This window comes from Chionomys nivalis, chromosome 7, assembly GCF_950005125.1.
Source record: "Chionomys nivalis chromosome 7, mChiNiv1.1, whole genome shotgun sequence".
In the NCBI taxonomy this organism is placed as follows: domain Eukaryota; kingdom Metazoa; phylum Chordata; class Mammalia; order Rodentia; family Cricetidae; genus Chionomys; species Chionomys nivalis.
Window position 1 is genome coordinate 1,399,710 of NC_080092.1, and position 20,931 is coordinate 1,420,640.

Consider the following 20,931-nt stretch of genomic DNA (forward strand, 5'->3'; position numbering starts at 1 on the left):
TACATGTTGTTTAAGGGACTCTATTGCTTTCAAAAAGTCAGTTTTTTCCTCTTCTCCTGTGATAGGGTGTTCAAGTCCTTGTGTTGTAAGATCATTGGGTTCTGGTGTTTTCATGTTGTTTTTCAGATTGTTGGGTGAATTCTTGCCTTGGCGTCTGCCCATCTCCTCTTACCGATGCTATCTATTGGGTTTGATTTAATTGTAGCGGGGCAATCTGTTCTCAGTGCAGGCTTCACTGTTTCTTGCCCGCACTATCCTGTATCCAGTGCCTCCGCCGCCCGGGCCTGCCCGCCGGTGCCTCCGCCGCCCGGAACTGTCTGTGCGCCGGTGTTTCCGCCGCCTAGGCCTGCCTGCCGGTGCCTCTGCCACCCGGGCCTGCCTGCACGCCGGTGCCTCTGCCGCCCGGACTTGCCTGCGTGCTGGTGCCTCCGCCGCCCGGGCCTGTCTGTGCGCCGGTGCTTCCGCTGCCTAGGCCTGCCTGCCGGGCCTGACTGCCGGTGCCTCCACCACCCGGGCCTGCCTGCACGCCGGTGCCTCTGCCGTCAGGACTTGCCTGCGTGCTGGTGCCTCCGCTGCCCGGGCCTGCCTGCGCGCCGTTGCTTCCGCCGCCTAGGCCTCTAAGATGACTTTTTAAAGATGACTTTTGAATGAGGAAATGCTCATGATGGGATCAGTCTAAGACCAAGAGCATAGAACTGGATGGGATGGAAGAGCAGAGGACAGAAGGGACAGGAGGTGCACAGTGCTGATGGAACATGCTAGAGGAAAGGCAGGTGTAGAACGCAAGCATCTTGAAAGGCACAATAGTAGGTGAGATGCAGGATAGTGAGAAAGGAAGCAGGGAGAAACATTTGCAAGAGGAAAATCCAGCAAGCCTGGTGACTAGCAGCACTGATGGAGGAGTCGCATGCCTATATGCCAACTGCACACAGTGAGGGCACAATGCTTCATGTGACCCTAAGTCATAGCACTCATAAGGCTCAAGTTGCAGGTTTCAGCTCCCTTGAGTATAAACAGAGCAACACAGGCCCAGAGATTTGTCATCTTCACAAAAGTAGCTGTGACAGAGTGGAAGAAAACCCACCATCTCTTGATGCCTTCTGAACTCTTACGGCTGCCTCTTCCAGAACCCAACTATCGCAGACAAGGGCATGTGCGACATACCACAGGCCCCAGCAAACTGGCCACACCAGAGCAGATGCTGAGAGTAACAGCTGGCTGAGTCAACTCCACAGTGCTGAATATTTTATAGCAAAATTGCCAAGCACTATTTGTTGTTTATCTTCTTGCTAATCTAAAGAATCATGGTAAAGATATTTAAAGAAAAAAAAAACTGTAAAACATCTGAATCCTTCTAAGCAACTTCACAGCTCCGTGTTTCTATGAACAATTTTTCAAGGTGCCAGCCCCACAGTGATGGCAGTGTTGCAGTTGAATGCACCCAGTGCGGACCTCAGATTTAACCATGGGTGTGTTCCCACCTTTCCTTACTTCCTCATACAATTCACGCTGACATTTGCTGTTCTGTCCATACATGCATGAAGCACCTCAAAACCCTAACCTGAATGCACTTGTTTGCTTAGTGACTTGAAGAAGGTCTCTCTCTCTCTCTGCGACTGAATGGCAGGTGCTACTCTGTTTGTTTTTATTCACATAAACAGTGTTCTGAATTTATGGACAAGGAAAAACATTCGGTTAGAGTTTGGACAGGAAGGAACCATGAACCAGTGTCCTCTAGAACATGCTGTTTTTTCAGCTTCCTGGATGAAAGAATCCTGTGTTTTAAAGGGAACACTAAGAAACAATGAGGATAGACATGTAATCCGTTAGCCGGGTTACAAGCCCTTTTAAAAAGCAATTTCTTCTAATGACTGTGATATTTAAATCAAATTTAGAATAGAAAGAGAAACTATAAAACAGAAATGTAGTACAAAACTTTAAACAGACTGCACAATTTTTAGATTGACTATATAGAGGGGAGCTCACATTTTCTTTCTGGAAACAAGACAATACTTTTGCCTTTAAGTGTCCCAAATACTGAGGCATTACTCTTGATAGGGCAGATAACAGCAAGGCTTTCTTTGTTGACATAGTTGTTGCTACTGTCATGAAACTGTTTTCATTAAAACAAAAAAACATGAACTAAACTCACTGTTCAACACAGCTTTTCAGACTTTAACTCTAGTAACAGAAATTGTTTCTTTTTTTCAAAAAAAATATGTATATTTAAAAATAAAGATAAAATGAATACCCAGGATCTTAAATCTGAGTAGAAAAAGAGATAACATCTTTGAGGGCCAGGATTTAAATGCCTTTTACAAGTCTTACACAAAGTGAGCAGGTTACCGAGCAGCCAGCTCCCACAGCTTCACTACAGCTAACAGGTGCAGGGCCAGGAAGGCTGCTGGCCTGTCACTAGGGCTAATATTCTGTGTGCTTCAGGATGTCACTACCACACACTTGGAAATCCTGCCAGGGTTCTAAACTAAACTAACGATGACGAAATCCAACCGTGAGCTCTCACAGCTATCGGTCCTAAACACTATAGGTTCATCTCTAACCATCTCTGAAATACCTCAAAACCTGAATGTGACAGAGAATGATCAGCACTAACCCTAGTTAGGAGAAAGCAATATGCAAACAAAACTATCAGTTATTCAGTCTCCTGGATGCTGTTCAACCCACGCCAACCTTACCTCTAGCAGTTATCTCAAATGCAGAGCTCTTTGAGGCATGGATCCTGCACTAAAACAGAGGCCGACAGAAGAGAAATAGAGTCCATCACTGCTGCCTGAGCAAAAGAGGCCCCAGCAGAGCGGTGGCAGGTAAAGGTAATGACAGTCAATACCTAGAATGAAGTCAGTGTTTCCTGTCCTCTGGGACTGAACACTTGGAGAAGACAGGAAGTTGCTCTAGATGAAGTTAAGCAGGTCTTCTAGCATTGCCTACACCTCTCCTTGGAGACCCTGCATCTGGACCCTGCTTTCTCTGACTTCCTCCACAGCATCTGCCTGGTGTGCACCTCCTCTCCTTTCACCTGGGGGCTGCAGCCGCTGAGCTAAGCACACCATGCCTTCTCACCCATGCTTCTGTTCCTAATTCGGCACAGCAGCTGGCACAGGACAGCCACTTGGACTGCTTGTGGAAACAACATGAAGTCTGTCACTGGTAGATTGCCATCACCTAGGTTCCAACTACCTTCTTCTATTCTATATCTCGACTCTGATGAAAACCACGGTCAGAAAAGGCTGTGCTGAACCCCGTCTCAGGTGTGTAGCTGCCCTCTGTAGCGGTAGACTGGATGGCCATGGGTACAACTGCCCTCCACTCCTGGCTGGCAGGCCCACCTCACACAGGAAGAGGAAAATTCACCTCTCCCCTCAAGTCTGCCATTTCTGTGCTCGGTCTTCTCTGGCGACCACACCAAGGCTTCCTTGAAAACAGAGCATGTGCCATAGGAGCAGTTGTGCTACCTCTATTAGCACACTGAACACTTGCATGCCTGGTCCTACCACACTCTGATATCCAACTCTGTTTCATATTTGTCCATGTTCATTCTCAACTTGGCTGGAAGCTGAACAAGGACCAGTTCAGTACTCAGGACAAGGCAAGCATCCAACGGCTAACTATAAACAATCTTTAGTACTGTTTGTAGTATTACAGTGAGCTAACGCATCAGAAAAACACCTTCCTTCCAGCAGCTAAACGAGTAGTGGCAGGACCATTGCTGCTAACGCACAATCCACACAGTGCTTAGGACATGCCCAAAGCTACAGCCTCTCTTAACCACAGAGCGGCCCTAGGAGGCTTAGAAGTCAAACAACTGAGGTGGATGGTCTAGTGACCACTGGCAGGCTGGTCCAGTCCATCCCACCAATACTTTCTAGATATGTGGCTGAGGCTGTAACTTAAGGATGGACTTAGATGAACTCTGCCTCTTTTCAGCTCATACCAGCAGCTTCCTTGGCGGGAACGCCATCTCTTACCCACCTGTCAGTGTTGCTTTCCTGACTTCCTGGCAGCAGTCCTCCAGCGGCAGGCATGATGCTTCTGTGCCTGCTGTCCTGCCCATCTAGCTGCTGGCCATCCCTAGGAGAATCTGAGCTCTTGAGGCCAGGAACCTTTTTGTACTTGTGATGGCAAGTACAGCCAATGCCTGTCCCTGAAGTAACCACTGGGGTAGCATCCAGATCCTTGGTATGCAGTATCTATCTTTCACATATCAGTATCAAAATCTACATCATAACTTTCAATAATTTAAATCTGTTTCCATGGCAACTGGGCAAAGTGCTTCTTATAATACTGGGGAAGGTAAGCACTACATTAAGGTTCAACCCACTAAATACTTCACAGTCATTTGCTTTTGTTCCTAAGTATGAAGAGACAGAATGACAGCATTTGACTCCCTTAACAACCTCTCTAAGAACTTTATTAATACTAATACAATTTTCATCTTCAAACAAATAACTAGAGTACCCACTAACAAAATGGTAGCATCTCACATCTGATGGACAATGTATCTAACTGCCTTACTACTGTTCAGATCCTGACTTGCAAAAAATAGACATTATGGAATCTGATTTTTAAGGTAAACATCACTTACTTCTGCAATTGACCTTCTATAGACGACAACCCTAGAAGCCCCATCAGGAAGAGACAGAGAAGGGTTCTCAGTGCTGGTTAGAACAGCACGCAAAGGCGGCAAAGCAGACTGCTTTACTAACTTAACAAGCAACACAAAGAAAGATAAGGGTTCAAGTTTTCTTTCTTTGCCATTTGATTTCTTGCGATGGAATCTCACTATGTGACTCAGGCTGGCTTGGAATTCACAATCCTCCTGCCTCAGCCACATAAGTGCTGTAACTGCAGAAGTGGGCAGCCACATGTGGCTAACTTTTCATTCTGAAGCTGTTTGGGAGTGCCTACTAAACCCCTACAATGTTATATTTTTAATTTCTGGACATCAGTTGACATTTTTTAAGATGGCTTCTTTCTATATGGTCCCTCTCCTCCTAACTATCATCCCATACTGATGCCATCCTGAAGATCCACGTGCTAGTGAAGGTTTCATAGCCCAGCAGAGGTGCGAATGCGCATCCCATTACAGTTTCTACAACGTGACCTCAACTGAGACTCCAAAAGCTACACCCTACAGGAAGTGACCTCAACTGAAACTCCAAAAGCTACACCCTACAGGAAGTGACCTCAACTGAGACTCCAAAAGCTACACCCTACAGGAAGTGACCTCAACTGAGACTCCAAAAGCTACACCCTACAGGAAGTGACCTCAACTGAGACTCCAAAAGCTACACCCTATAGGAAGTGACCTCAACTGAAACTCCAAAAGCTCGCAAAGCTCATTTTTATAAACCTATCTTTCTCAGATTTTACCACCATAAGAAACATTAAATATTATTCTTTTGTATTAAACACTGTGAAATCTGTGTTAATGAAAAGGAATTCAAATATTTTTATCTCCCTACCTTGTAAGTTTTTGTCCCTCCCCCCCCCCGAGACAGGGTTTCTCTGTAGCTTTGGTGCCCGTCCTGGAACTAGCTCTTGTAGATCAGGCTGGCCTCGATCCATGTTTTAACCCTCTCTCCCAGGCAAAACCTTTGCTTACAGAAAGGCCCTGCTGCATTCCCAGAATTTAAGTGCCTTAGGTGGCCTACCCCTTCCTACTGTCCTTCATGTCCCTACCCGATTCCTTTTTCTCCCTTGGGAAAAATATTTTTATCACAAGTTTTAATTTTTTGAAATTAAAATGATTACATGGTTTTCTCTCCCTCCAACTTTGCCCTTTAAAAACAAACAAACAAAAAACTAGACAAGTTTTAAAAACTATGAGGTTAGCAGTACCCAAACCACAGGGAAACGATACAATCAGCACCTGAGTTAGAGTAAAAATCAAGCGCATTTTCTGTCTGGGTGTGCTTTCTCCTCTGCTTTATGAACAGCAACTCTCCTGATCAAGAGTAAACTTGTGCCTTGTCAAAACACGTTGGAGGGTGGGGTGGTCTCTTTCTTTGCAACTTCAAACGTATTTCTAACACCATTAAAAATAGCAGTGTGCAAATGAAAAAAATGTTCAGTTTGGAGGTTCTGATTTATTTTTATTTGTTTGCTGTTCATTCATTCATTCATTCATTCATTCATTCATTCATTCATTCAGAGACAGGGTCTGGTATGCAGCCCTGGCTAGCTTGGAACTTACAGAGAGATCTGCCTGACTCTCTCAAGTGCTAGGATTAAAGAAAAGTCCTGCTGGGTCCTGATTCTCCCTGCCAACTGGATGTTTTCTGGTTTACAAAGTGGAAGCCTTTCAAATAATGAGGCTTAACACCTCACAGCTAGGGCCCATTGGGATGAAGAGACTCACACAGCCCACTGTACCCTGGCTCCCTGGTGAGGGGAAAGAAGGGAAATGTAGTCAGGCTGGACACCCCACACCCAGGGTCTTCCTAGATCCTTTCAGACTGAAAAAGCACGTGCTCAGCCTCACTGCAGATCAAACTCAACAGTTTGTCTTCTGTAAGCTTTTCTGTTCTGAGTCAAGAATATTCAGTGAATCAATATTGCTGTTTATCAATTAGGGAGACTATGGTAATAAAGTCTCATCATGTGATTCTCTTGTTTATCCTGCCAGCCAATGTTCACTTGGAGTACTAATGTCCTCAGCGGTCAGAACACAAGGTAACCACAACCCCACCTCGTCACCTAGGACGGCAGCAGAACCCACAAACTCCATGCATTTCCATGGAGGCACTTGTCCCTAAAATCAGTATTTTCTTCATTTCTATTTCAATAAATGCAGTGTTGTTTGCTTTACTGCAGTCTTACTGGGGTGGCTTTGTAAGATACTGAAAGTGGCCTGTGTCTGCAGCCATTTGACTAATGTGTTTAACATAAAAGGAAAAAATTCAGTGGTCCTTGATTTCAGAAGTAGACACGTAGTTTGGGAATATATCCTATAGTTCCAAAGCTCCACAGAAGCCCTAAAAAGCAGCAGCTCAGAGCAATGCCACTATGAATAGCAACATCAGGTGGGAAACTGAAGGCTCACGGGCATCCTCAAAACAAACTGAAAAGGATGAGGATAGAAAACATAGTGCCCAAGGAATTGGTAGAAGTCTCTGGACTCAATTCATTGAGTTTAATCCTTTCTTTCCAAGACCACTTCCCTAAGGATCCTTTGTTTCTATATGTGACTCTGGCTGTCCTGGATCTCACTCTATAGACCAGCATGGCCCCAAACTCACAAGAGGTCCTCTTGCGTGCTGGGATTAAATGCGCACACCACTACAGCTGGGTCAAGAATCTTCACTCGAGGTCTGCTAGGGGTCAATATGAGCTGAGTGAGCCTCATATCTACCCTCTATTAGGAAGAGCACAAGAACAGACAACTGTAACAGTGTGCAAGGAGTCTAAGAGGGCAACTGTGCCCAGCGCAGGCAGGTGCAGCAAGGTCTCAGGACTGAGGAACACAGTGGTTAAAGGAGTAGGCAACACTCAGCACTCACGCCTCACTGTCTAAAGCTAAAGTAACAGGAAGCTCCCATAAAGAGGAAATGTCACATTCCAAAACACCCGTCAAGACATGGAAGAGAGTCCATGTGGCAATCACACAGACATTGCCACTGGATGTGAACGACAGCAATATTTATTCTAGCACACACTGTTAGTCAAATACATCATTAGAAAATTCAAGACTAAACAAAATGAGATCCAATTTGTTAATACTGAAGACCTACCAGCTTAAAAGACTATAAATGCATGAAAATTTGGTTGCATTTGTTTAGTTTAAATGCATTTGAGATTCTAAAAGCAGAGTGAGTGAATTAGGTTCACTTTTGAGACACAAAAATTTTAAGAATTGTCTTATCTGCATATGACCCTTGATTATTTCCTCAAGTACTTGATAGAGAAAATGACTCTGTGCCCAGGCAACATTACCATCCACTGAGTGGTAACCACAAAGAACAGAGCAATTGTTGCCATCTTCTTCTATAGAAAGCTGCTGAGCTGGGGTCAGAACTAGGGTTTCTAACTCCAGAGGCTGGGGCCTGGTCTCGCTATCACCGCCAGCCAGTTGTGTCTACTGTTCCCACTAATGCTTGATCCTTTAAAAACTTGAGAGGCAGGGATGTGCCTAAGTTGGAAGGGTGCTTGCCCAACACACCGAGGTCACTGTCAGGACTCCAGTACCACTCCCACTAGGTATTTCTCACACTAGGGATGAGGAAGAGGAATGTCAAGGTTGAGATCACATTTAAGGGCAGCCTAGGTAACAGGGACCCAGTCTCTATATAAACAGGAATAAAAAACAAGAAGTTTGAATATTTTTCCATTTTAAGACTCAAACTATCAACAGAGCAGTTTATTCTAGAATAAAACTGAAACTGTTTTTTTTTTTAAAGGAAAAACCAAAATAACAATATACTCTTTGCCTTTATGACCACTGAAAATAAATTTTCTAGTTTTTCCTCTTGTTCTTCCCTTTTATTAGCCAGGGGTTTTATTAGTGCCTCTCTGCAAATGACTGTTACATATTTTTAGAAACCCTAAATACAGCACCTTGACTGAGAATGGTAAGGGACGCGAGAAGACAGTTAAAATATCCTGGTATCACTCCGCTTATAAAATAACCAGAAGTCAGTCTTTCTAATAATGAACATTCTTCTTAGTTTTTGAACTCAGAACTTGTACTAGACAAGGAATAGCTTGCTAGAGTCATTATTAAGAGACTCTCTGGTGCGATGTTAACGGAAGTCCTTATAACGACACCTTTCCTGACCTAGATTTTTCTCCTATCCAACAACTTGTCAGCCACACCTACAAATACTGTTACAGATACAGCTCTCATGTGTCTTGGTGGGCTGACTCACAGTTCAGAGGTTTAGTCCACGGTCATCACGGCAGGGAGCATGGCAGCAGGTGGGCAGGCACTGGAGTGGTAACTGAGGGCTTTACATCTTCATCCACCTAGGCCAGGGCTGGGGAAACCTGGGCTTTTGAAATTCGAAGCCCAACCCCAGTGTCACACTTACTCCAACAAAGCCATGCCACCTAAATCCTTCTAATCCTATCAAACAGTTCCACTCCTTAATGACTAAGCACTCAAACATCTGAGCATATTGGGGGCCATTCTTATTCAAACCACCATGTCATGACAACTACAAACAGACATAAAAACCCATCAGACCTCAGGAAACAAAGGTTGTGGACGTAAGTACTCTTAGTATACTCTAACTCATTTTCATAATGTCACATGTAAGAGTAAGAAAGACCTGCAGCAAGGGTAAAGTAAATGTAAAGAACTGATACTTTGCGTTTGGCAATAGGTTAATCCCCAGCCCAGCAAAGCCAGGCTCCTTGGACCTCAGCTTCTCCAAGGCCTTGTCACCTGCTTCTCACTAGATAAAGACTACATGGGCTCCCCCGCCCCAGCACTCAAAGCACAGCAGCCACAGGACAGTGGAATGCACTTCAGCTGTTTGTCTTGATTTTTCTGGGCCTCAAAATCTTTTTGTATATTAGGGAGATAAAAATTTAAATAAAAAACTTGAAAGAAGTGTACTCTACCCTTAAAATTAGAAAAATATAGTAAAAGAGAAATTATTAAAATCCCATAGATACTCAATAAGCAGGGGAAAGAGTAGGACAGAAAGACGAGTGAAGTAGAAAAAAGAACCACTGAAACGCTGGTTCTTTGGCTGAGGGATGTGCATACAGTGCTTGGTTCAAGTCCCAGATCCATGGGAAGGGGTGGAAAAGAGAGGAGAGGGGAAGAAAATGAAAGGAGTGAGGATGGGGAAAGGGAAAGAAAGCGGAAAAGGGGAGGGATGAAGGGAAGGAAATGAAAAAAGAACGAGAAAGGTGATGTCATCACACATGCTACACACATGGAAAGCAAAAAAGAATATTGAGAAAATTTGATGCCAATAAATTTTATAACCAAACTGAAGAGGACAAATCCCTAAAAAGATGCCACCAAGAAGAGAAAACCAAAAGGGAACACACAAGATTCATCTGAAACTTCAAAGTTTCCCCTCAATGAAAACCCCAGATCTAGATAGCTTCATTAGTGAATTCTTGCAAGTATTTATGGGAGAATACCAAGCCTATCCAAGTTCTTTTAGAGAACTAAACAAGAAGAAATACATCCCAATTTATTGAGGCTAGAAATAGCCTGATACCAAACCCTGACAAGAATAACTCCTAAACAGAATCTTAACCAAGTAAGCCAAATTGTGTATCAACATGGTTAACACATCATGGCTAAATGGGGCTGATGCTAAGAATGGTTACCATTTGGAATGCCATATAATTCACGACACCAGCAAGCTAAGAAAAACCAGAAGCAACAACAAAACCAGACATATGATCATCTCAAGAGATGCAGAGAACTTACCATGCAATCTAACATGTTCTTAGCTAAAAGCAACACACAGCAAGAATGTAAGAGAGTTCAACTTGACAAATGATCCACAGACCCCTATTGTTCCCACCACACTTAGTGAAAGACAGGATGCTACCTTTAGATCATGGAACAAAGCCAAGATGTCCACACTCTCAGCTCTCTCCAACACCCCACTGGAGACTCAGCTCGACTCAGTAAAGCATGCAAGTTACGAAAGGAGTTACACTGTTAGTAATGGGGTGCAGAAGGGGATGGGGGGATACTGTCCCAAGAATTTCTTCCCTTGGGGAGATGTAAACAACGTCTACCTCCTCCTCCTAATGAGCCAAAGATAAACCAAAGTATAATCCCACCAAAATTCACCCTGGGAGGCAATCAGTTTATTAGACTCACTTGCAGAGCATGGGCCAGAGTTACAGAGAGAAACAGTCAGGCGACCCCAAAGCAGACTGTAAGGTCTGTACCCAGTAAGAATGACAGTTTTCCCATAGCCAACAAGTAAAGCCCCTTTCTCCTTGTCTTCTCCAGCCTATATACTCTAGCCCTTCCCCAACACCCAGAAGCCACATGCAAGCAGAGCAGAGCTACATTCAATTGGCAGGGAGGAGTGGTCAGTGTAAGGACCCTCTCCATTCCTCCACCCTGGAGGGAATGTCCCATGGTGACTGACGCCAGCAAACAAGCACAGCTGATGTCAGTTGCAGTGGGGTGGCTGGGAGGATAGCACCTTACAAATGTGTCTATACAAAAGCCAAGGAAAGGACTGGATATGTAGGAAGGTACTAGGTTGAAGCCCCAGTGCCAGAAAAGAGAAACTCCAATGAAACCAACAAGCAAGCTACTAAGTGAGATTGGCAAAGTTCCCAGATGGAGCTCACTGACCCGGGACTGACAGCGGGAAGCCAGCATAAGACCACACTAGGCCCTCTCAATGAGGGAGACAGCTGTGTGGCTCAGCAGTTGATGAGACCACTGGCAGTGGAACCAGTACTTACCCTAGTGCAGGAGACGGCTCTTTGGGCCATTCCCTATGGAGGGAGACCTTGCTCAGTGCAGGGGAGAGGGCCTTGGTCCTTCCTCAAGTGATGTGACAGACTTTGTTGACTCCCCTTGGAAGGCCTCACCCTCTCTGAGGAGTGGATAAGGAGGAGTGGGAAGACGGGAGGAAGAGGGAGCTAGGATTGGTATGTAAAATAAGATTTCTTTAAAAATAAAAATAAAAAATGAAAGAAAATGAAAAAAAGATACAGAATGGAACTGAATCTCCATGCTAGCGATTTGCACCCATATACTGAGATTCTAAAAATTATCATTTATGCTGGGCGGTGGTGGCGCATGCCTTTAATCCCAGCACTCGGGAGGCAGAAACAGGTGGATATCTGTGAGTTCAAGACAGACTGATCTACAAGAGCTAGTTCTGGGACAGGCACCAAAGCTACAGAGAAACCCTGTCTCGAAAACAAAACAAAACAAAATATTATTTTTTTAATTTTTTTTAAAATTTATTTATTTATTTATTGTCGATTTCTGCTTCCTCCCCTCCACCGCCTCCCATTTCCCTCCCCTTCCCCCAATCAAGTCCCCCTCCCTCGTCAGCCCTACAAGCAATCAGGGTTCCCTGCCCTGTGGGAAGTCCAAGGACCCCCCAACTCCATCCAGGTCTAGTAAGGTGAGCATCCAAACTGCCTAGGCTCCCACATAGCCAGTACGTGCAGCAGGATCAAAAACCCATTGCCATTGTTCTTGAGTTCTCAGTAGTCCTCATTGTCCACTACGTTCAGCGAGTCCGGTTTTATCCCATGCTTTTTCAGAGTGAGGTAAGCCAGACCCAAAAAAGGAACATGGGATGTACTCACTCATATTTGGTTTCTAGCCATAAATAAAGGACATTGAGCCTATAATTCGTGATCCTAGAGAAGCTAAATAAGAAGGTGAACCCAAAGAAAAATTATAATCACGCTAAAAATGAAACATATAGTACACTATCAAAAACTGTCTGATAGTTACACTTTATGAGACTGTTGAGTGAGACAAATGAGAAGTATGTCAGAGACTACGCAATGTTAAATGGCTTTCTTCAGATTCGTTATTTCAATTAATCCCAGGAAGCATTTTGAATAAATTCAGAAGCTGACCTAAACCTTAGATGCATATGCAAGGGACCCAAAAGAGCCTAGAGAAGCATGAAAGGTAGAGATTATGAAGTCGTGGCAGGGAAGGCAATGTGGTACTGAGCCTGTCCTAAGGAAATCAAGTGAATATGGTGGCTCAGACTATAATCAGAACACTCTGAAGGTTGAGGCAGGAAGATTACCAGAAATATGGGGTCAGTTTAGTTTACAGAGTGAAACACATTGAAAATTAAGGAAAATGGAAAACAAATGCCAAACACACATATAGAGAGGGCAACTGGCTTTTGACAATGTACAGAAGTATTCAGTAAGAGACACTGGTCTTTTTTTGTGGGGTAGGGAAAGGATTTCCTATGTAACAGCCCTGGCTGTCCTGGAACTAGCTCTGTAAACTAGGTTGACCTGGAACTCAAGAGATTCTCCTGCCTCTGCTTCCAGAGTGCTGGGATTAAAGGCAAACTGATCATTTAAATACATTCAAAGGTGCTGGAACAGCTAAATATCTATATGCCAAAAATGTGAACTGTTGATTCACATCTTGCCCTATGTACAAATGTTAACTATGGCCCAGGGCATAACATGGTCAAGCACCTGCTTAATAAATGTGAAACCTATCACCACAGACCAATCATCCAACCAAACTACCTGTAACTACATGAAACACCTCAAACTATAAAACTTCTCCAAGGAGCTGGAGGAGGGCAGCTCTGTAACCTTGAATTTGGTAAGTAGTTCTTAGACATGACACCAAAGGCACAAGGCTTAATGAACAAGTGGATAAACTTTACTTCACTGAAATCAGAACAGCTATTCTTTCAAAGACACTGCAAGGAAAAAAGGCAAGTCACACTCGGAGACAGAATACTTCAACCATAAATCTCATTAAAGCTCTCTATCTAGCCAGATGGTGGTGGCGCACGCCTTTAATGCCAACACTCCAGAGGCAGAGGAAGGTGGATACTGTGAGTTTGAGGCCAGCCTGGTCTACAGAGCAAGTTCCAGGACAGCCAGGACTGTTACACAGAAAAGCCCTGTCTTGGGGGAAAAAAATCTATATCTAAAACTCTCAAAACTAAGAAAACAACCCAATAAGTAAACATATAAAATAAATGACATTTTATCAAACAAAGAATAACAAACAAGCACAAGAAAATATGCTCAATCTTTAGCCACTGAGAAAATACAAATTCAAATCTCAATGAGAGAGTCTTGTATTAGAACAACTAAAAAAGAAAAAAACAAAACAAAACAAAACAAAAAAACCCAAAAAACTGGAGCTAGCAAGCACTGGCAGTGACCTGAAGCACCAGAATTCTTACGTACCAGAAAGTGGTGAGAATGTAAAAGCAAGCAATTATAGAAACAGTCTGGCAGTTTGCACAGCTACCGTAGGGCCTGCCGCCCACTTCCCTCCCAGGTGTGCTCTTAAGAGTGTGTATTAATATTATGCACATGCTCAGATGATCACTGCTCATGAGAACCAAACACAGACACAAGCAAACAGCCGTGAACAGTGAGCAGACACACAAAGCATATCCACAACATGACAACACTGACAGGAAAAGCACTGCTGTGTCAACATCATCAACATCTCAGGGTACTTACACCGGGGAAGGCAGCACACAGGGTTCTTTGTGTTATATAATCCAGAGACAACTAACCCAGCTAAAGTCACAGAAATGACATCAGCAGTTGCCTGGAGATGACCAGAGGACCATGAGGGTGGATAACAGAGTGGTACAAAACGCCTAGGGGATCTTATTCATTCTCCTCATCTACAGAAGGTGCCACGGGCACACGAGCGTGCTGAACTGCTGAAAGTGCACATCTGAAATGGTCATTCCACCGTGGATGTCAATTACACTTCAAGAAACCACCAGAGGCCAGTGGTGGGCTGCTTGTCCGGTACATGTGGAACCCTGGTTCAATCCCCATCACCACTTTTAAAAATATAAAAGGTGAACTTTAAAAGACTATGGACTGGTGTGCTTGATGGCTTTGTCAGCATGACACAAACTAGAGCAAGCTAGCTGACCTGTGGGCACGCCTGTGGGCACTGTCCTGGTTATGATTGATGGAGAAGGACCTGGTCACCGTGGGTCATGTCACTCCTATGCAGGTGGTCCTGGGGTATATAAGAAAGCAGGTTGAGCAAGACTTGGAAAGTAAGCCTGTAAACAGTGTTCCTCTGTGGCTCCTTAAGCCCCTGTCCTGGTTTCCCTCAAGGATGAACTGTAAAGTGTAAGGTAAAATAAACCCTTTCCTTCCCCCAAGTTGTTTTTGGTCAGTGTTTTATCAGACTAGTAAAACAGAAAGTAACTAGAGCAGTTGGGGTAAAGTTCAGTGGAGAGTGCCTGCCTTACACACACAAGGCCCTGTCAGATACCAACTGGCATTAAAGTAAGAAGCGACACATCTTTAATCCCAGCACCAGGCCAGCCTGGTCTACAAAACAAGTTCCAGGCTAATGAAAACTACACATAAACCCTGTCTCAAGAGAGCGAGGGGCAGGAGAGGGAGGGAGAGAGAAGAGAGAGAGGAAGAAGAAAAGGAGGAGGAGGGGAAAAAAAGGGGTGGGGGGAGGGACTGCCTGATTCTGCAGCTCTTCAAACAGCACACTGAAACTTTTGTTGTAACAAAGTGACTGATGTTATTGCCTTCAACACAACTTTCCTTTTGACCTTTACGTAAACAGGATTGTAAAAGTAAATGACTATTGGGTGGAAAAGTGAACTAACTGGTCTCCCTGGATTCTGCTGATTGGCTTTGAGGGAAGTCTGAATCTTAAGCTCAACTATGAGCACAGACTGCTCTGTCACTAGATACTGCAATCATTACTAGTGCAACCTGCCCTAAGGCGGTTCATTAATTCAGGTAAACATTCACCGCACATGCCCTGTGTCTGGCGTTGTTGAAGTGTTGGACTTCAAGCAGAAGGCCAGGATCACATTACAAAAGCTGTCGTGTGTCTTCCCTCGGATGGACGTAGTTATTGTACCAGGCACACAGCAGCGGAGGAAGGCGGTGGGGAAAATGCACGCAGCCCGCCCAGGATGACTATTCTTCTCATGGAGCTGGCTGGCTGCAGAGAGGCCCTTCCAGCCTGGAATAGGAAACTGTGGAAAGCTAACAAGCACCAGACCTAAAAGTGTGAAACTATTAATAACAACTGAAGCTTAAGTAAATTCTTAGAGGTTATAGCAAAAATAATATTCCATGCCATAGCTTCTTTCTGTTTTTTTTGTTTTGTTTTGTTTTGTTTGGGGGGGGGTGTTTTCTGTTTGAGACAGGCTCTTGCTGTGTAGCCCTGGCTGGGCTGGTACGACCTCTTTTAGCCTCCTGAGTGCTAGGATTACAGATGTGTGCCACACTGGACTTAAGCACATTCTTCATTCCTGATTTAGAGAATTCTAAGCTGTGGACCCGATACAGAAACTGCACCATACAGAAGACATTATTTATACTCTATTTATTCAACAGTAAAATCTAGAGGACACATATCTTCCAGCTGGCCAAGAGCATCCATTTGGAAACTACTCTCTCTGCTCTTTAATGATACTGTTTATGGCCTTTTCTCTAAGAGTCCACTGAACTCATGCAAGAGACTCAGGCTCACTAAGAATCTCTCCCTGGAGACAGGTACTGCTTCCTTCAGCAACCCTGGAAAAGGTTCTCAGGTGCCTCTGAAACATCACCTTCTATCTTCTCAGAGGAACAATTTTACAAACTGCAAGCTTTTAGTACCTTCCTCCATCCTGACAGAACGACTCCCTGCTTCCACAGCCAGACCCACACTGCCCTGCTAATCCTGCAGTGTTCCATGGCCACAGCACTCAGGAGCACAGGCTCTGCCCGTAAACATCCTTGTTCCCAGAGAGCAGTAACACCTAGCAAACAAAAGATGACAAGGAAACCAGAGTACCCAGACATTCACTTTCTGGCTTTTGTTTTTCTGAGTTTTAAAAATGAAAATGATTCAGTATTAGGTAAAAAAGAAAATAAATTATCCAAAAAGCAGAAGCATACATGTGAAAGTCTTGACTTAAGTCACCCCGCCTTTCATCACGGTGGTGGGACGGCGCCTGCTATGGTCTGAGTGCCACCGCCGTCTCCACTGTCAAATACGGTCCCAGTGTTTCATTTTACTCTGAAAGGGAACACTGCTCCGTGTCACAGCCCAGCATCTGCTGCCAGGTCCTAATCAGTGACACTTCATACACAGTAGCCCCAACATCCTGACTATGCCAGGGAATACTCAGATGGCAAGGTCTGTGTCACAGCCCCACAGCTACTCTGCATTACTACTGGCTCAGAGGACAGCTAACAGATCAGCTCCTGTAGTGTGCAAAAGGGAGTCCCCCAGGCCAAGAGTGACCACATCTGCTGAGAATGTGCACTCAAAGTTTAATTATTCTCACTGGGGTCAATATTCTTTAATTTTCCTTAATCTAAAGGTCTTAGTGTAGAAGAGATGTAATACAATAAGGCTGCATACAACACCTTATATTCTGAGCAGCTGAGAATATATAGCTTGCGCTGCTCTATTTATGCAGTGAAACCAGGTCTTTCTGGCAAAATGGCTCAAAGGATATAGTGCCTACTGTAGAAGCATGAGGCCCTGACTTTGATTCCCCAGTATCTCCACCATCTCCCTATCCCCCCACCATCTGGGCATGGAGCTGGAGAGATGGCTCAGTGGTTAAGAGCACTCACTGCTCTTGTAAAGATCTGGGTCACAAGCAACTGTAGTTCCAGCTCCAGAGGATTTGATGCCCTCTACAGGTTCCTACAGTCACATGGTACACACACTCAGGCATATACAGATACGCAGAAAATAATTTTTTAAAGCGGGGCATAGAAGCATACTTTACTGTCAGCCAATCTAGCACATCAGCAAGCCCTAGGTTCAGCAAAAGCATCTTGAATTTTGCAAGTAAATGGTTGGAAATAGAAAACACTATCCTGAGTGAGATAACCCAGACCCAAAAAGATCAATATGCTCACTCATTAGTGGATTCTAGCCTAGCCTAGAGAAGCCAAATAATAAGGTGAACCCAAAGAAAAACATATAGATAGATAGATAGATAGATAGATAGATAGATAGATAGATAGATAGATAGATAGATAGATAGATCGATCGATCGATCGATCGATCGATCCTCCTGGAAATTGAGAAGAGAAGGATTGGGGAGAGCTTGGGGGAGTGGGAGGGTTGAGATGGAGGAAGGGCAGATTTAGGAGCAGGGAAGAAGATATCTTAATTAAGGGAGCCATTTTAGGGTAGGCAAGAGACTTGGCTCTAGAGGGGATCCCAGGTGTCCATGGGAATGTCCCCAGTTAGGTCCTTGGGTAGCAGAGGAGAGGGTACTTGAACTGGCCTTGTCCCATAGTCACACTGATGAATATCTCGAATACCACCATAGAACCTTCGTCCAGCTATGGATGGAGATAGAGACAGAGACCCACATTGGAGCACTGGACTAAGCTCCCAAGGTCCATTTGAAGAGCAGGAGGAGGGAGAAGATGGTAGGAGGGGAGGAAGTGGAAATTTTTGAATGGAAAAATAAACTTAAAAAAATATAAGGACGACAGCAACATAGAAAAGATACCTGATGTTATCCTCTAGCCTCCACCCCAACATACTTATTTTACATCCATGGAATGGCTTTCTTAGCAGTAATGTTACTTCTTATCATGCTTAAAGTGGCTTTAAATTATGGCAATTCTAATTTTAAATATTACCAGTGCCTTAAGTAATTTGTGGAAAGTTATAACAGGATGTATACTGAATAACCTCTCAGTCATTTTTCCACTGTCCACACAACATCCGAGGGCCAGCAGCCAGGTCTTGGAATGAAGCCTCTGCTTTACCTGCTACAGGCTGAGATTTCCATGGATAATACACCCAGAGAAGGAGCCAGCAGGCCACAAAAGTTCCTACCCTCTTAGGACTTCTGCTGTCTTTGAGATGAAGACTAAACCCAAATTTCAGACCTCACTAGACAGGAGCAAGAATGGCCTGAGCAGCTTCTATAGCCCTTTGCCTATGAGGAAACCAGACAGCATGAACACACCTGTCACAGATGCTTGAGGAATGTGTGTTTACATATTGTGTGTGTATCCTCTTTCCCTCCCTGTCCTTACCCCCCTCTTAGGGGTGCCATATCCTGTCTTAGGATTTCTATTGCTTCGATGAAACACCATGACTAAAGCAACCTGGGGAGGGAAAAGTTTATTAGACTTAAACTTCCATACTACTGTTCATTATTGAAGGAAGTCAGGGCAGGAGCTGGAGCTGGGCCATGGAGGAGTACTGCTTACTAGCTTGTTCTTCATGGCTTGTTCAGCCTGCTTTCTCAACCTAGGACCACCAGCCCAGGGATGGTACCACCACCCACAATGGGCACAGCCCTCCCCATCAAGCACTAAGAAAATGCCTTGTAGCTGGATCTCAGTGAGGTCTTTTTCTCAACTGAGGTTTCCTCATTTCAGATAACTCTAGCTTGTATGTCAAGTTGACACAAGACCAGCCAGCACAGGCTAACTTCCTTCTTTGTCTTTTCTCTTTTGTATTTTTGAAGCACGATCGTATGGAAACACAGGACCATATTATGGCCCATGCGGCCTCTCAGCATAACTTCGATGTGCACTTTACCAGAGTGCACTTCAGTGGTTTCTCCCTCAAGTCTTTCTGACTGCATCTCAGTAGAGACAGATCATCTGGATTTGCCACCCTCCCATTATCTATGCTCTGTCCCAAACAAACAAACAAAAACAAAGAACAACAACGAAAAAATAAAAACAAAAAAACAGGGCTGGCAAAATGGCATGAGATTGTGGTTGGTTTTGATGCCAACTTGTCATAAATTAGAATTACCCGAATAGAGAGGATCACCTGAGGAAGTGTCCTAATTCCTTTAATTGCCATGGGAAACCCCAACTGTGCTCGATACATTCTCATAGCAGCCAAGGTAAAAAGGTTATGGCAGAGGGAAATCAGTAACCTTTTTCTCATGTGGCCTTCTCTTCAACATAGTCTGGGGTTTCATCAAGGGCTGAGGATGAGGGACAGTAAAGAATCTTTCAGGCCTGGGTAGCAGACTAAAGCACCCAGCCCTATAAACTGACCATCTAGCCTCTCTAGTGAGAGACAGCTATTGTGGTATGACTCCAACTGCTGAAGTACCCTGCATCAAAAACTAAAGAATTACCAGGTTCTTAGACCCTCAGCTACGAGATAAGTGTTACTATTTTAACAGACACTGACTTACTAAATTCTTTTACATATAATAATTAGTCATCCCTCCCATTACTTCTGTTCCTCTGAGAACGCTGACTAATACACGTGACCCGAGTTGAATCCCCAGAACTCACATAAAGGTAGAAGGAGAGAACCGACTCCACAAGGTTGTCCTTCAGCCTCCACACATGCACCACGGCACATGAATGAATGCATGCACATGAATACATACACACATACACACACACAACCCCTCTTGATATCACCTACATAATAATATACAAGTAAAGTAAAATAAAGCAAACTCAAAGTTTAATGAATGTCAAGAGTGTGTGAAAAGTAGTCCTACGTAAACAGGACATCCAACAGAGGAGCAGCCCTGACAAGCCCAGGCTCCTGTCAGCAAAGCCTGTGCTTAGCATGTCTGGGTAATAGCTGTTTACTCATTACAACATTGGGGCTGTGGGTTCTGTTTTAAATGGCACCACCTTTGAAGAGTTAATCAGTAAAGACCAACACTAACTACCACCTAAGGAATAAATATCACTTTGGAAAACAGAATAAACTTTGGTTACTTTTCGCAGGAGCTGGTAAGGGTATCTCCTCAAATCAACAATCTTCCACTACAGTTTGATAGCTGATCTAAAGTGTGATGTTATATGTAAAGGTCTAAGACCCTAGCACAGGAATTTCCTACATGATTACTTAACCAACATGGCAAATACCACACCTTTATTTGTGCTTTTCCAAAAAAAAAATAAATAAATTTTTTTTTGCCTGTGTATATAGTATATGCGTATGTACATGCAGGTTTGCATGTGTATGCATGCATGTGAATATATCGGATGTGCACATGCGTGTAGGCCCAATTAACATCTGGTGTTGTGCACAACCACTCTCTGCTCCATTTCTTGAGGCCATTCATTCTCTCAAGTTGAAACCCAAGGCTTTCAGTTTGCCCATTTGCGCCTCCAGAATTCCAAGAGGCTAGCAAGCCTGCCCAGCTTTATGTGGCTTCTGGGGATCTAAGCGCATGCACATGCTTACTCAGCAAGTGCTTTATACCGTGAACAATCTTCCCAGCTCAGAGTTGGTTTTTTTTTTTTTTTTTTTTTTTTGAGATAGCGTCTCACTCTTTG

The 20,931-nt window shown here is 44.1% G+C and overlaps 1 protein-coding gene across 5 annotated transcripts in view; it reads right to left on the reverse strand.

The window, feature by feature from the left end:
* Mrtfb (myocardin related transcription factor B) overlaps nucleotides 1-20,931 on the reverse strand; it is a 156,649-nt gene that overhangs the window by 118,457 nt on the left and 17,261 nt on the right. For 2 of the 5 annotated variants that reach the window (XM_057773799.1, XM_057773798.1), the window contains exon 2: nucleotides 14,588-14,677. The exons of the other annotated variants lie outside the window; for them this stretch is intronic. The gene's annotated coding sequence lies outside the window, so the exon portion shown is untranslated. The remainder of the gene's footprint in view (nucleotides 1-14,587; nucleotides 14,678-20,931) is intronic. 5 annotated transcript variants of the gene reach the window in all.